Raw genomic sequence first — 17861 nt, 5'->3', positions numbered from 1 at the left:
AGGAATTCATCATAGAGGTAAAAGGGGAATAGAGACATATACATTGAGGGGGGAAAAAGGGGGGGGGGGGCGGTGGGGGATTCAGATTTTTACGGGGGCCAGTTTCAAATTGCAGCCATCCGTAGGTGCCCTTTGAGAGCGGTTTTGAAGGAGTCAAGGGATTTGCATGTCTTAATGACTGTTGGTAGGGCGTTCCACATTTTGGTGGCATAGGAGCGAAAATAATTTAGTCCCTTGTTTGTGCCGAATCTGGGTTGTACATGGTTCGTTGCACTCCCTCTGGTGTTGTGGGTGTGGACTTCGTTAACATTAAGGAAGTATTTAGACAGGTACATCAAATCAAATCAAATCAATTGTATTTGTATATGTTACCGGCCTCAGACCTAGGGGAGTCTGGGTCGGTACAAGCGATACACAGGCTTGAATGCGCTGTGGATCTGTGAAAAACGAGGAATGGGACACATTCTTTAGTGTTGCGTAGCTCGGTCGCAGCGGTTTATTACTGACTCAATGTATCAACATTCAGTAATAAAATATATCAATATGCATTTGCATTCAGTATCAAAATATATCAAAATAATAACCGACATCTTAGTTCACAATAGCTCCAAAAGTACAAAAGACAATAAACCAAATAAATCAAAAATAAACTGTATCCTTCATGAAACCAAAAATAAAGTATTGTGCACTTTATAACCCTTTTGACACAATATCAATCTGTATTCTTACTCTCAACATACACACTTAATACTGTAGTCAGAACACTCAGATTGCATTTATCATAACAATACATTTCCTGTCAGAACACTCAGATTGCATTTATCATCATAACAATAATACATTTACTGAATCTAATACTCTTCTTCATTCACACCATCAGCTCAAATACACATTCAAAAGAACACGTTTGCATTCAGACACGCGCGCACGCACATGCGCACCACGTGTGGCGTCTGTGTGGTAACACAGTGTAACACTACCTGCAAACTACCTGGCAGCAGCCATTATTCAACTCAATCAAAACAATAAAACTACTGGTCCAAACTCACTTCAAGTACACTCAAAACGTTACAAAACATGTCACTGACAGTTCACAGTAGTTTCAACATAATTAGGAATGTTTAGATATGATATTTATACCTGTGAAAAACGAGGAATGGGACACATTCTTTAGTGTTGCGTAGCTCGGTCTGCAGCGGTTTATTACTGACTGCGCATGTGCGGGACCGAGACTATGGCAGTTCCTCTATGATTCACAGAAGCGCATGAGCGCCATCTATTGACTAGGAAGTCTAATAAGATGTGGCATCTCATAGAAAAGTGTCAATAATGTTAGAATAGTTCTAATAAATCTTTAAAAATGGGGGGTGTATGTTTTAGTGCAAAACTACAATAGAGGCTATTTCTGAACCCTCTACACTCTCCCCTGCTTTAAGAGATGTCTCCTGACATCTAGAACTAAACAACAATAAGTAGTCAAGTCATAGTCAGGAAAAAGGTCATCAGTCTAGTCTGTGTAGTGTCTAGTGAGGTTCATTGGAGTTAGTCAAAGTCTGTCAAGTCAGTGAACGTCAATGTCAAATCCTATGTAAGTCCTCTGTCCTAAATCTAATAAGTCCATTCAGTTGGGGTAGGGTAGTAGTAGGTTTGGGGCAGGACTGGGTAAGGGGTCATGGGGTAAGGCACACATGTGAACATGGCGTTTGCTTCGGGCCTCCAATTCTGGTATGACGGCTGTCCGAAATGTTCATATGTGAATCTGTCTCTGGGTTTTACAGTCCGGGTGGACCTCCTCGCGGGCAGTTCCTCTCCACCTCGTGGCTCTATGTCAGGTTCAACCATATCCTCTGGCACCCCTGGACCTGTATCACCCTCGTTGTCATCCATCACAGGTTGTTCCTGGACATTCTCAGCAGGCAGCGTGTCGGCTGGTGTTGGTGCTTGTGCTGATGCTGGTACAACAACTGGAACAGCTTCCTCCTGCTGATGCATATCATCTGGTTCTGTTGTTTGTCTCAGAGGTTGGAATTCTGGTGCTACAGCTCTAAGATGACTGTGTGGTTCAGGTTGAGGCGCCTGATGTCTGACTGTCCTCCTTGTGTACACAGGTAACGGTCGGAGGTTGTAGGAATATCCTTCCTCTTCAGCAGAATCATCCGATTCCTGCTCAGCTGCTTCTCTGTTGTTAGTCTGTTTGTCTCTCTGTTTTCTCTGTTTCTTTTGTGCATGACAGGGTTGCTCATCTTGTTCGAATGGCAAGTCATTTACAGATAACAGGAGGTTACGGTGCAGAACGCGGATAGTTCGTTCTCCCTTTTCTGCTTGAACTTTGTACACAGGCCCGTCTCCCACCCGTTCAATGACTCTGTGAACTTTCTCCTCCCAGTAAGCACGGAGTTTGCCAGGTCCACCTCTCTCGGACAGGTTCCTGACAAGCACACGATCTCCTGGCTGAAGTGCAATCCCTTTAACACCACGGTCGTAGTATTTTTTTCCTTTTGCAGAGCTCTTCTGGCTATTCTCCGAGGCGATCCTGTAAGCCTCCTGCATCCGAGAAGCCCATTTCTGTGCAAACTCCTGTCGACTCGACACATCTTCCTCCGTTCTCAGATTAAAGACTAAGTCAATGGGCAAACGTGGGGATCTTCCATAGAGGAGAAAGAATGGCGAATAGCCAGTTGCTTCATGTCTCGTACAGTTGTACGCATGGACGATGTGGGGCAAGTGGTCTTTCCACTCAGCTTTTCTTTCCTCTTGGAGAGTGCGGAGCATCTGTAACAGTGTTCTATTCAGGCGTTCCACCGGGTTCCCCTGCGGGTGGTATGGGGTGGTTCGGGAATGGGAAATGCCAGACAGCTGTTGGAGTCGCTGGAATAGATTGTTCTCAAATTCCCGTCCCTGATCATGGTGTAACTTTTCAGGGTAAGAGAAACGTGGGATAAAATCACTGAAGATTTTCTCAGCTGCTGTTTTGCCTGACTTATTCTTAGTCGGGTAGGCTTGTGCGAAGCGGGTGAAGTGATCTACCAGGACTAAAATGTACTCAAAGCCTCCTTTACTTGGCTCTAGGTGGAGGTAATCAATAGAAATAAGCTCAAATGGGGCACTGGTCGTGATTGAACCCATGGGTGCTTTTTCTGGGATGGTGGGTCGTTTCTGCTTAATACAGGAGCACTGGCGGATGACATAATGTTCTATTTCACGTTGCATGAATGGCCAATAGAACCTTTGCCTTGCCAGGTGGATAACTTTGTCAGCCCCGACATGACCCATGTCGTCATGCAGGTGTTTGAGCACAGTAGACTTCAGCTTACTGGGGAGAACGAGCTGTTTCCATTTTCCTGCTTGCCTGTATAGAATTCCTTTGTCCAGTTTTAGTCTGTTCCATTCATGTACTAGTCTCCTTGTCTCTTGTGGCATTTGTCTTTTGTCTTTGTCATTGGGGTTCCATCCCCTCCTCTTCAATGTCATCACCTCAGAGATTGATGCATCCTCCTTTTGGGCAGCTCTGATGTTTTCTGGGGTGATAGTGGGGATTGTCACAGGGGGATCGTCGTCACCACCAGAAGAGAGTTGCAGTGCAGCCATCCATGGCACATCCTTCTCCGCCACTGCTTTGTTCCCCTGCCATATGGTGGAAACTACATCTGGGGGCAGAGTTTCAGTGTACTCCCCTATGTGACCATGAAGCTTTACTGGGTACCGTGACAGTGTGTCTGCGTCAGCATTCGCTTTGCCTGGCCTGTATTTTATGGTGAAGTGGAAATCTGCCAACTCACCCACCCAGCGATGTCCGACGGCATTGAGTTTGGCTGTGCTCAACACATAAGTAAGGGGGTTATTGTCTGTGTACACTGTGAACGTGGGTGCATAGTAGAGATAATCCCGGAATTTATCGCAGATGGCCCACTTCAAAGCCAGAAACTCGAGCTTGCCAGAATGGAGATGGTAATTATTTTCTGCAGGCGTGAGTGTTCTGGATCCATAAGCGATGACGCGGAGTTTCCCCCCCTGCTGCTGATAGAGCACAGCCCCCAGACCTTCATTGGATGCGTCAGTATTTAACACAAAGGGCAAATTACAATCTGGGTAGGCTAAAATGGGTGGATTGGTCAACATGTCTACGAGGCGAGAGACGACAGCACTGTGTTCGGGGGTCCACTGGACAGGTGTATTAGAGGGGAGCTGGCCAGACTTTGTAACTTTTCTTTTGTGTGTAATGTTGTTGTTATCTTTAACGGGTCTCTGGTTGGGCAGACTGGGACCCTCTGCAAGCTTGAATAGTGGCCGTGCAATCCTGGAAAAGTCCTGTATGTAGGATCTGTAATAGCCTAGGAAACCTAACAGACTTCTGACTTCTCCCACATTCTTTGGCTCTCTCTCTTTTTGCTGCAGCACTGCTTCCAGGTCTTTAGGGTCTATCTGGACACCTTCACTTGTCACTAGGCGTCCGATGTATCTCACTTCTCGTCTGAACAGCTCACATTTCTTTGGACGTAACTTGATGCCATGCTCTCGCAGGCGGCGGAGCACTCGCCTCAGGTCCTCCACGTGGTCTTGGAATGATTTAGAAAAACAAAGAACATCATCCAAATAAGGAGAACAGCATTCGTCCCTCATTCCATCGAAGACACCCTCCATACATCTTTGAAAGGCCGCTGGGGCGTTGGTAAGGCCAAAGGGTAGGCGAAGCCACTCATATAATCCCCAAGGGGTACTAAAAGCGGTCAGGTGCCTGGAACTCTCATCAACAAAGCCCTGGTGGTATGCACTGCCTTGGTCGAGTATTGAGAACCAGGAGTAGCCTCCCAGGTTATCCAGCAGGTCTTGAATGCGTGGGAGCGGATGACGGTCAGGGACAGTTTTGCGGTTTAACTCCCTGAAGTCAATGCATAGACGCAAGCTCTTATCTTTTTTTCGGACACAAACCACGGGGGATGAGTACGGTGAAGTGGACTTTCTTATCCAGCCATGGTCAAGCAGGTTCTGCACATACTCTTTTACCTCTCTGTACAGGGGTTTCGGGATTGCATTGTAGCGTTTTTGGACTGGTGTCTCATCATTTAGCTTAATTTTGAGTTGCAGGTTTGGGATGCAACCTATGTCAGAGTCATCCTTTGCAAAGGCATCTGACTCGTCGTATAACATGTTTTTGGCCATCTCTTGTTCCTCCTCTTCGAGGTGTGACAATTCAATAGGTGGGTGCCATTTATCTTGAGTCAGAGCGGAGCAGGTTTGAACAGTGGAACGGTTTATGGGCTTTGGGTTGTTGGAGGAGTGGTTAATGGGTTTGGCCTCAGTAATTTCCTCTAGTGTGCCTAAAATGGTTCTCTGTGACAGATAAATGTCATGTTTAGTGAAATTCTGAATAGGGATTTTGGCGGTTTTAGATGAACCATTGGGGACATCTACTAAAGTGGGAAAGGGGTCTAAACCCTCAGGGCAGTTGTTCTCTGGGCTCGGCTCAAATAGCATTGTTCCGCCACGGGGCCATGCTCTGACTCTGCACTTCACCTCACATATTTGACCAGAAGGGATAGTTAGTCCTTTCTTTCCAACTCGCACAGTGTACTGAGGAGGTGTTTCATCAGGGGGCAGCATCTGGAGAACAGAAATAAGGGTTTCCACTGTGCTTTCACTGACACTCATGGCTTCCTTCAGTATTGCAGTCAGATCCACCTGTTCTGTGTTCTCTTTGATCATCTCTGCAATGACATTGCTACCTAACAGGGGACAGTTAACACAGTTCTGACTGATTAATATGGGCACCTGTATGTCAGCATGTCCATGGTTCTCACTGTGTATCTGTAAGTCAACGTAAGCCCATCCATCAAAGGGAACCGCTGTGCCATTTGCTGCAGATATTTTGAGGGGTTTATCTGTGAATAGGGATGAGAGTGGCTGTATTTTGACACTAGGCAATGCTTCCTCTACCCACGCTCTCCCCACCATAGTCACTTGGGCCCCTGAGTCGAGCAGCATTTGGAGAGGGACCCCATTGATTGCACATGAGACCATACATCGCTTGCCAATTAGTTGTGCTACACGTTTTCTTGGTGTTGGCTGGCACTGTGTAGTTGGTTTTCCTGGGTTTACTGTTTCAACTGAGTTAACCTGTACTGGAGACTTGTTACTGGCGACGGTCACTGGCAGCCTCACTCCAGTGACCTCCTCTCGTTTCCCGATGCCTTTCTCTGCAGACAGCCAACGGCTCTATGTCCTTCCTGACCACATATGAAACAGTGAGGACAATGTTTAATGTTCTTTTGCACACAGTCCTGACATCGGCCCCTGGTCTCAGCTGTTTGGGGTCGAATTGAGGGTCGGTTTGGGGGTGGATCTGGGTTCACAGGAGTCGTAGATTCTGTGGTTTTGACAACCTGGGCAAAATGTTTGGTCAGTGAGGACACTTGTGCGGTCAGTTCTAGAATGGCAGCACGGTTAGCCTGTAATTCAGAGTCAACTTTGGTCTGTTTAGTCTGGTCAGTCTGCTCAGTCTGAGCTGTACTTACAGTCACTGGTCGGGGTTTAATTACAGTACCAAGGCGTCTTAACCTCTCTGCCTCCTCACTGGTGGACTTAGTGATCTGTTCTAGGAGAAGGTCATCATTAACCTGCAAGTCTGTGAGGAAAGGTTTGAGATCACATCTGACATGGTTATTTTTTTCATTCAACCCTTGGTAGAGTGTGTGAAGGAATGTACCCTGAACAAGCTTTCTGTCATAACAAAAATCTGCACCTGGCTGTTGTGACTCAAAAACAACTCTCTGTTTTAGACCCATGATTCTATACAAAAACTGCTGTGGGCCCTCTTTGTCTTGCTGTCTGGCAGTACTAAGCTCCTGAAAAAGCTCAGTGCTGTTTTTGTCTCTGATATGGGAACGGAGAAACCGTTTTAACTCACTCATAGTAAGGTCATCTTTGTTAGTTAACATTTCTCTGAATGTACCAGGTTTAGTGATCTTAAGCACAGTGCGGATAACCTCTGACTCACTAAACCCTTCATGTAACCCTTCATCCATCTGTTTACAAAGGCTACTGAATGACATTTCAGACCCTGTGTCAGAAATCTGTCCACCATAAAGTTTAAACTCTCTGCGTGGAAACAGAGCAGCTACATCAGTCAATCTCACCACCTGCTCACCACTACTGGAGGACGGACTGGCACGGCCAGGAGGGGCACCACCTGCACTGTTGGTGATAAATCTGGCTGGCGATATAGTGGCAAGGTTCCTGGTTGGTGTGCTAGTGTCTCTGTCCATAGTCGGTAGCAGGTGACTGTCCATGGTCGCTGTAGTTGAACTGGTCTGTTGAGTCGCTGCATCTTCTGTCTGGAGAGGTGCAGTCTCAACCACTCTTCTCACGTCCGCTCCTTCCACAGTACCTCTTCCATCCAGGAGTCGGAACATGTCATCGATCATGTCGTTGAGGGGAAGGATTTGTGACATGCCTTCATCCTCCATTTCTTTCAACTTGTCACCTTTCAGGTAGTCGACAATCAAATCATACAGTTCTGGTTCACTCAAAGCCGCAAGCTCCTCAGCTTCTCTGTATTCATCAACAGCACTGGCAACAGTCTGTAGCTGACTGGTACTCAAGGCTAAGAGTCTCTTTTGGATCGTGAATATCAGCATCCTTCGTGGGGTTGTGGTAGTAGCCATCTTTAGCGCCCGTGGTCTCTACTCTCTGGATGACGCACAGCAATGCAGCCTTCCCTGAAGCTTTAGACACAGGTTCTCTCCGTGGCAGTTCCCACTTTCCCAGCTAGGTGGCGCTGTATCCCGGACGAGCCCCCAATTGTTACCGGCCTCAGACCTAGGGGAGTCTGGGTCGGTACAAGCGATACACAGGCTTGAATGCGCTGTGGATCTGTGAAAAACGAGGAATGGGACACATTCTTTAGTGTTGCGTAGCTCGGTCGCAGCGGTTTATTACTGACTCAATGTATCAACATTCAGTAATAAAATATATCAATATGCATTTGCATTCAGTATCAAAATATATCAAAATAATAACCGACATCTTAGTTCACAATAGCTCCAAAAGTACAAAAGACAATAAACCAAATAAATCAAAAATAAACTGTATCCTTCATGAAACCAAAAATAAAGTATTGTGCACTTTATAACCCTTTTGACACAATATCAATCTGTATTCTTACTCTCAACATACACACTTAATACTGTAGTCAGAACACTCAGATTGCATTTATCATAACAATACATTTCCTGTCAGAACACTCAGATTGCATTTATCATCATAACAATAATACATTTACTGAATCTAATACTCTTCTTCATTCACACCATCAGCTCAAATACACATTCAAAAGAACACGTTTGCATTCAGACACGCGCGCACGCACATGCGCACCACGTGTGGCGTCTGTGTGGTAACACAGTGTAACACTACCTGCAAACTACCTGGCAGCAGCCATTATTCAACTCAATCAAAACAATAAAACTACTGGTCCAAACTCACTTCAAGTACACTCAAAACGTTACAAAACATGTCACTGACAGTTCACAGTAGTTTCAACATAATTAGGAATGTTTAGATATGATATTTATACCTGTGAAAAACGAGGAATGGGACACATTCTTTAGTGTTGCGTAGCTCGGTCTGCAGCGGTTTATTACTGACTGCGCATGTGCGGGACCGAGACTATGGCAGTTCCTCTATGATTCACAGAAGCGCATGAGCGCCATCTATTGACTAGGAAGTCTAATAAGATGTGGCATCTCATAGAAAAGTGTCAATAATGTTAGAATAGTTCTAATAAATCTTTAAAAATGGGGGGTGTATGTTTTAGTGCAAAACTACAATAGAGGCTATTTCTGAACCCTCTACATAAAGCACATTTAAAAACGACTCTCATCGTACCAAAGTGCTTCACAGGTCACAGAAAAACAATACGATACAGTGCAATACAGTACATCAGTGAAACAATAAAATAAATAAAATAAAATGATAAAAATGCATAGTTATGGTACAGTAGTCAAGAGAGATGTTAAGCAGTTAAAAGGCAGTACGAAAAAAAACGTATCCTAGGTATAAAGTGCACGAGTATTAGGGGGACTGGAAGGCTTGAGAGTAGAGGAACGTTTTGAGCCTAGACTTAAAACTCTCAGTGGAGGGGGCAGATCTGACAGCGAGAGGAATGCTATTCCAAAGTATAGGAGCTGCGACAGCAAAGGCTCGGTCGCCCCTGAGCCTCTTCCTTGTTGCTGGGACTACTAGGAGTCGTCTGTCTGCTGACCTGAGGGTCCTGATGGAGGAGGAGTATGATAGGAGGTCAGAGATGTAGGAGGGGGCCAGTCCGTTTAGTGCTTTGTATGTGAAGAGAAGGGTTTTGAATTTAATTCTGAACCGGACTGGCAACCAGTGGAGAGAGGCAAGGACAGGGGTGATATGGTCTCGCCTCTTGGTGCCAGTCAGGAGTCTGGCAGCCGCATTTTGCACCAGTTGGAGACGGGATAGGGATGACTGGGAAATTCCGGTGTAGAGGGAGTTGCAATAATCTAGACGGGATGAAATGAGTGCATGGATGACAATTTCGAGGTCGTGTGTGGAGAGAAATGGCTTAATTTTGGTGATGGAGCGGAGGTGGAAAAAGCTGGTTTTGACTATGGTGTTGATTTGTTTGTCGAATTTAAAGGCGGAATCAAAAAGCACCCCAAGGTTTTTAGCGTGGGGTTTGACAAGGGGGGCGAGGTCGCCAAGGTCATTTTTTATTTGTGTGATGGAGTCAGGTGGACCAAATAGTACTATTTCAAATTTACTGTCATTTAGTTGTAGGAAGTTTTGTGCCATCCATCTTTTGATGTCGGTGAGGCATTTATTTAGGTTGTTTAGTGTGGATTGATCGTTGGGTTTCAGAGGGAGATATAGTTGGGTGTCATCTGCGTAGCAGTGGAATGAGATGTTATATTGTCTGATGATATGACCAAGGGGGAGCATATAGAGGGAAAACAAGATGGGGCCTAGGATGGATCCTTGGGGGACTCCGCAGGAGAGGTGGGCAGGGGGAGAGGAGAAGGTACCCATATTGACAGAGAAAGGGGTGCTTCCGGGGCTCTGCATAGTCAGTGATGCGGAGCAGGGAACGGCAGCGGGGCATAGTTTACGGTGAAGCGAAAGTGATCCGTTAATACACGTGATCCCAGGTTGTTTAGATGGACTCCGTCCTTTTTAAAGAGTTCGTGACAGTTCCATACTAGGTCAAAGTTGTTAATAAAACCCAGCCGTTGGGCACTGCACTCGGAGTGAAGCCACTTATGGAGACAGAGGACTCTATTAAAGCGGTCGCTCGTGCCGCGGGGAATTGTAGCTGTTGGACCAGAAATAAAAGTACTGATGCCGGACCGTTTCAGGAATTTAAAGAGATCCAAGAAGTGACTCTTGATCACTTCAAAGTGCTTTGATGACGTGTCGTTGTAACCTATATGCACGATCAGCCTATGTATTGTGGATGGGAGTGAGGGCAGAGCATCTTGGAGGTGTTTCAGCAGGACTGGGACTGTGGCACCAGGGAGGCAACAAGAAATCGAGTTTTTAAAACGGACCTGTCGGATTAAAGAATCTCCTATAATATAAGTTGTTGGGGCGGAAGAGAAGAGTGCAGGGATGGGATGCGTGTCAGTGCTGACCGAGGATGACCGTTGGTCAGCCGCCAGTGCAGGACTGCACTGGCGGTACATGGGTATCTTGGTGGAGTATCGAATCTTGTGGACCAGACCCATTGCAAGATGCTGTACTCTGCTGTACTCTGTCGTCGACTGTACACTGTATAGACGGTACCAAATAAATCACTTTTAATATTGGTGCAGCAGAGGATAACACGAGAGGCTCAGTAATAAGATGTATTAAATAAACTATCTACTATAGACTCAGCATTCAATAGATGGAACGATGTGGGAATTAGGTGCTTTAATGACTTGTACAAGGACAATACATTCCATAGTTTTTCCTCCCTTTTGTCCTGTTTGTCCTTGTTTCGTTGAGGGGGTGTACGTTGTTTGTTGAAGAAAAAGAATGGGTGAATATGTGAGATTTTCTTGTCAGATGATACATTATATATAGGGGAAGGCAAAACAACACATAAACTAACATAACTAAACAGACATGATGAAAATAACAGACGTTATCAACTAATATTTACAAAAAAACACCCAAAGTGATCCCTTTTTCCTGCTATATTCCATTCTACCCAGACCCAGTGATCTGAGTGCAAATCCTTCTCTCAGTGTGAAATCAAGATCCTCTCCAGTTATGTCCTTAAAGGACCACTTCGTCACTTTTCAACCTATCTTCATATAATATGATGTTTTTCTACTCAGCCTGTGTCTCATAGGTCCTCATTCACAACGGCGTTTACGCTCATAAAGTGACGTTACGTGAGCGGAGCGTGAGCGGACAGGCATTTACGTGGATTCCCACATTACGTGGGAATTCATGAACTTGAACGTGAACTTGACGGTGACGTGGGTTGGTCGGAAATTCCGCTGAAAGCTGCGCCACCTCTCATGGGTCCTCATTCACAACGGCGTTTACGCCAGAGTGTAACGGAAGCGTATACAGATACTAAATATCATCGTATTTCTCTGTCCGATCACGCTGCGATTTGCTCCCGTCTTATTCAGGGAAGCTGGTGTAATCACTTCATTTGTGCGGATCGCAGAGTGTAGCCTTTCCGCATTTTTCCCAAGCGATTCGCCTGGTGTCGCCTGGTTAGAACGCCCATCCCACACCATATAAGGCAACAGGAAATATCGAAATACGTCATCATAGCCTGCACCGGGCTTTAAATTATATACAACAGCCGCGATGAGCTTGTAGAGCAGTTAATTTTGACAGGCGGGTCTCTGCACGGACAGATCTTCAAGCAAACAGCGCGAGTTTTGTATATAATTATAAACGAAACTTGCCAACTTGGCACGCATTACTTCACTCCTTGTTAAATGTCAGAACGTTAATAAGTTAACTGATGTTACAGTTACTTTCACATAATGAGAAAGAAGTTAATTTGTACTGTTCACCACACAACCAAATGCTATATTAAAACTCGGCAATGATAAAAGGCCCTATTGATTAGTCTACTGCGGTGATTGATTCCCTGCCCTGCACTGTCGGATTTGGAAAGCAAATATATGGACATGCATGGACACAGGACATATTTTCTTTCTTTTTTTTCTTGTGGGATTTGGACTTAAGGCTATATTTCATCCGATCCAACTACGTTGTATGTTTCCTCAGCTGCAGGTAAGAGTTGGCTATTCTGTGTGGCGTCCGCATGTGATCAATATACATATTATAAATTAATACCACGACGCAAATGGAGGCAGATAGGTGCTTGCAGCAAATGCATTTAGGCCTACGTGAAACTTTAATTGGCTGAGTCTCTGTCAACATGCTGATCAGCGAGTTACAGTGGTAATAATAATCATTATCAACAGCCTTTCTTGTCTGTCTGTCCGTCATGTTTGTGAACAAGCGCGAATGGAGGTGAGCTGGCTTAAAACTATAAACTATGATATGACTGGCCGACTTTCAAACACGCTGATGCCATTCATTCAAATAGGCTAATGTGGTCTTCTATTTTTTATATAGGGCTAATCCCCCCCCCCCCCCCCCAACACACACACACACACACGCACCGACAGTCAGACTGACTCAAAGGAGCTCCATAACGAAACAATTTAAATAGGCCTATACTGCAGACATTACTACACTAAACAACGTTGGATTCGTACAGTGCAGAATGCAGATAAGTGTATGTTCTTATTATAATTGTGAGTTCGTTTTTTAACATGCAGCGCGAGTCCGCGAGACTGCGAGAGCCGATCTACAAGCTCACAGCGCGTTGCACTGCGAGTAGAAAGCTGTCAAGTGAGCAGCGCAATCGCGCATGCTAGAAATATCCTAATAAATAAATAAAAAAGGTGTCGGGCTTGCAGGGGCAGTTTCTGTATGGCACTCTAGGCTAACCTGTCTCTAGAATGCATGCATTTAGGCATACAAGTGATACTTGGCTTTTATATAGGCTATCATTTTTTTATGTGCGACCAATGTTGGGGACACATGCCTACATATTTTATCTGAGATTTGGGGACTTTTAATTGATTCAGCATGAAGACTAAAGCCTTCTTAATAAATCTACGCAAGCCGTACACGACCATGAGAGGTGGCGCAGCTTTCAGCGGAATTTCCGACCAACCCACGTCACCGTCAAGTTCACGTTCAAGTTCATGAATTCCCACGTAATGTGGGAATCCACGTAAATGCCTGTCCGCTCACGCTCCGCTCACGCAACGTCACTTTATGAGCGTAAACGCCGTTGTGAATGAGGACCACTGTGTGGGGATCCGAGTGGAGACTTTCTTCATCTTGTTTAAATATAAATACTTCAAAATTAAAACACATGTTTAGCTCAGCAGGATCTATAAACTGTATAGCTAACATGGAATATGCATAATAATTGTGATCGGATCATCAATGGGACTCTGGGAGTAGGCTATCTATACTATTGTAAACTTCGGATCATTTTGCGCTCCCGTCTCCGCTGTGCCTCGTTCATGTGCCCAAAAAAAAGAACAGTGGCGCGCACACACACACACACACACACACACACACACAGTAAGTCTCCGACGACACACTGCATCCGTTACTCTCACTTTACGTGAAAAGTCTATTTTTTAACATCGGCTTCTGAACACATTGATAAAATTCCCTGCTACGTTTCCTTGCTGCGCCTGACACAGCCAGTGTGAAGGCAAACCGCATCAAATTAAATATGCAAGAATCCAAATTCTCCGCCCATACGCATTTGAGTCTACCGAAGTATTAGGTGAGAATGTGACCTAATTAGCAACTTTGTACAGCCGTCAGACTGCCTTTGAAGCGCAAACATTATCCACAAACGACCCCCCCCCCCTCAATGCTGCATAGAGAGAGAGAGAGAGAGAGAGAGAGAGAGAGAGAGAGAGAGACGCTCTACTCCTTACAAGTGTTTCACCGGATTTTACTGTTAAATAAATAAATAATTAGCCGTGACTGCGCACGTCTGTAGGAACCGATAGTTAGATCCGAAATTGAATTATGCCTACTGTAATGGGTGCCACGGAAAGTACAGACAACTCACCCCGCAATGTCAGAAAGTGAAGACAGCTCACCCCGGAAAGTAAAGACATCTCACCGGGGTGAGATGTCTTCACTTTCCGGGGTGAGCTGTCTTCACTTTCCGGGGTGAGCTGTCCGGGGTGAGCTGTCCGGACAACTCACCCCGACATGTCAAAAAGTGAAGACAACTCACCGGGGTGAGATGTCTCGTATTCCTTCAGACACGGCGTGCTTGGCCAGCTCACCGGGGAGCAGCAGGCGGACGGCGGTCTGAATCTCCCTGGATGAGATGGTGGAACGCTTGTTGTAGTGAGCCATAGAGATGTGACGTTCGTGAACGAGTCGGATAATTTGAACGGCTCTTTGAAAGGAACGGTAACAAGACAACTCACCCCTAAACTCACTTTTGGTGAGTTGTCCAGACAACTCACCCCTAAACGTGAAGACATCTCACCCCTGCTTTTTTAGGGGTGAGATGTCTTCACTTTCCGGGGTGAGATGTCTTCACTTTTGGCCACTTTCGGGGTGAGATGTCTTCACGTTTAGGGGTGAGTTGTCAGGACAACTCACCAAAAGTCTGACTGAATATGTAGCCTTTGAGCTATACTTTACTGAATATTTCACAAGAATATAACACAAGAGTCAAATGTAGGGTCAAATGTAATGTAGTTTATTTAAATATAGAAACATTGTAAACAAAGTTCAAACAGCAGTTTGTACAAAAAATATAAAAAAAGGTAAACATCAAAAGTTTAGAAAAACATCAGTTTGTACAAAAAAATATAGAAAAAAGTTAAGTATAGAAAAAATGTAAACTAAAAAATATAGTAAAAAGTTGTCATAAAAAAACAAACAAACATCAGTTTGCTACAAAAACACTAAAAAGTTGTCATATCTACAAAAAGAAAGAAAAAGGTTGTGCTGTGTGCAGTGCAGTGTGCTGTCCCATTTTGGTCAAAAGTTGTGCACTAAAAAGTTGTCATATCTACAAAAAGAAAGAAAAAAGTTGTGCAGTGCAGTGCAGTGTGCAGTGTGCTGTCCCATTTTGGTCAAAAGTTGTGCAGTGCAGTGTGCTCATCTCCACACTGGGGCATTCAATTCAGATGTAATTCAGTCAGTATAGGCCTATTAGAACTGTGATTGATTGATCATGCGTCCGTTGTGCGTCTAATTAGCAACTTTGTACAGCCGTCAGACTCTGCCTTTGAAGCGCAAACATTATCCACAAACGACCCCCCCCCCCCCCCCCCCCCTCAATGCTGCATAGAGAGAGAGAGAGAGAGAGAGAGAGAGAGAGAGACGCTCTACTCCTTACAAGTGTTTCACCGGATTTTACTGTTAAATAAATAAATAATTAGCCGTGACTGCGCACGTCTGTAGGAACCGATAGTTAGATCCGAAATTGAATTATGCTGTAATGGGTGCCACGGAAAGTACAGACAACTCACCCCGCAATGTCAGAAAGTGAAGACAGCTCACCCCGGAAAGTAAAGACATCTCACCGGGGTGAGATGTCTTCACTTTCCGGGGTGAGCTGTCTTCACTTTCCGGGGTGAGCTGTCCGGGGTGAGCTGTCCGGACAACTCACCCCGACATGTCAAAAAGTGAAGACAACTCACCGGGGTGAGATGTCTCGTATTCAAAGGAACGATGGGATCCGGTTCACAGTAGGGAGCCGTTCCTTTTTAGAGGAGGGGGGCAGGGGGGTTTCAACCAGGGCCGGTCATGAGCAAGCTCGCGCCCTAAGCAGGATACACTGGGGAGGCACTGGGGGACACACTGGCAAGGCACTGGGGGGGACACTGGGGAGGCACTGGGGGGGACACTGGGCAGACACTGGGGAGGCACTGGGGAGTGGGGAGTCACTAGGGAGGCCCTGGGCAGATATTGGGGAGATATTGGGGACCTGAGTTGGCAGGGTGAGGTGGGTTCGGGGAGTGAGGCCAAGTAGTAGCCGGACCAGTTTGTTTTGGGAAGTCTGTAGCCTAGTTTGAAGGGCCTTAGAGGTGCTGTGGTACCAGGATGAGCATGCATAGTCGAAGAAACCTTGTGCGAGGGCTCCTGTTATAGAGTCTTCATTCAAGGTGTTTTTGTTCACCAGTGAGTGTATAGGAATCTTGTTCTTTCTTTGATTATGTTGGTGGCCATTTTAGATTTGCCTCCAGGATGGAACCTAGGTAGGTAATTTCATATTTTCGTGTGATAACATTGTCACCCACTTTAATCAATATGTCATCAGCCTTGCTGAGATTACTATTTGATCCAAAGAGAATGGATTCAGTTTTTCCCAGGTGTAGAGATAGTTTGTTATCAGCGAGCCAGGTGCAGATTCTACCAAGCTTTGTATGAACTTCCTGAAATAATTTATGTGGAATACAGGTCAGGCCATATGAGAGGGGACACCTACGATGGTTTTGCTGCCAGGAATATGGTCATGCTGCGGCAGTCTGCAGAGGTGTTAGGAAGTGTGGGAGATGTGGTGAGGTGAGCTGTACTGTAGCTCACAAGAGCCAGAGTGCATGCACTGGAAAGGGAACCACTATAGAGGGGCATGTATTTATATGATGACAAGCAGCCTGTTTTTGTATGTAATTCCAAGTCTTGATATGTACTGTGATGCCTTGTAATTTGTGGAAATTCAATAAAATACTTTAAAAGCTGGAACCACTATACAGGGGCATCAAAGGCCCAATCCCAATCCGCTCCCTTGCTGACTCAATTGCTGATTTATTAGCTGCGCGTTGAGGAATGTCCCATTTGAAATCGGTAAGTCAGTGAGGGCTCAGGCCCGCCCCTTTATGTGCCATTTGCCAAAGTCAGCATCAATGCTGACTTTGGCTGACTTTGGCAAAGAAATTACCCAGAGTTCATAGCGTTACCAGGGGAATGAGGGGTATCCTCCGAACGTCAATCATTATGTATGCAAATTAGTTATGTATCGCGGTTAGAATGTCAACAAACACAATCCTCATTCACAACGGCGTTTACGCTCATAAAGTGACGTTACGTGAGCGGAGCGTGAGCGGACAGGCATTTACGTGGATTCCCACATTACGTGGGAATTCATGAACTTGAACGTGAACTTGACGGTGACGTGGGTTGGTCGGAAATTCCGCTGAAAGCTGCGCCACCTCTCATGGTCGTGTACGGCTTGCGTAGATGTATTAAGAAGGCTTTAGTCTTCATGCTGAATCAATTAAAAGTCCCCAAACCTCAGATAAAATATGTAGGCAAGGCATGTGTCCCCAACATTGGTCGCACATAAAAAAATGATAGCCTATATAAAAGCCAAGTATCACTTGTAGGCCTATGCCTAAATGCATGCATTCTAGAGGCAGGTTAGCCTAGAGTCCCATACAGAAACTGCCCCTGCAAGCCCGACACCTTTTTTATTTATTTATTAGGATATTTCTAGCATGCGCGATTGCGCTGCTCACTTGACAGCTTTCTACTCGCAGTGCAACGCGCTGTGAGCTTGTAGATCGGCTCTCGCAGTCTCGCGGACTCGCGCTGCATGTTAAAAAACAAACTCACAATTATAATAAGAACATACACTTATCTGCATTCTGCACTGTACGAATCCAACGTTGTTTAGTGTAGTAATGTCTGCAGTATTGAAATTGTTTTGTTACGGAGCTCCTTTGAGTCAGTCTGACTGTCGGTGTGAGGGGGGGGGGGGGATTACCCCTATATAAAAAATAGAAGACCACATTAGCCTATTTGAATGAATGGCATCAGCGTGT

At 45.4% G+C, this 17861-nt stretch overlaps 1 protein-coding gene across 1 annotated transcript in view; it reads right to left on the bottom strand.

Moving 5' to 3' along the window:
* LOC306936642 (histone H2B-like) overlaps nucleotides 1-17861 on the bottom strand; it is a gene marked incomplete at its 5' end in the record, with an annotated part of 43121 nt that overhangs the window by 14731 nt on the left and 10529 nt on the right. The window lies entirely within an intron of this gene.

The sequence above is a fragment of the Electrona antarctica genome (assembly GCF_951216825.1).
Source record: "Electrona antarctica genome assembly, chromosome: 14".
In the NCBI taxonomy this organism is placed as follows: domain Eukaryota; kingdom Metazoa; phylum Chordata; class Actinopteri; order Myctophiformes; family Myctophidae; genus Electrona; species Electrona antarctica.
The sequence above is the reverse complement of the archived record's forward strand: the minus strand, read 5'-3'. Positions and strand labels throughout refer to the sequence as shown.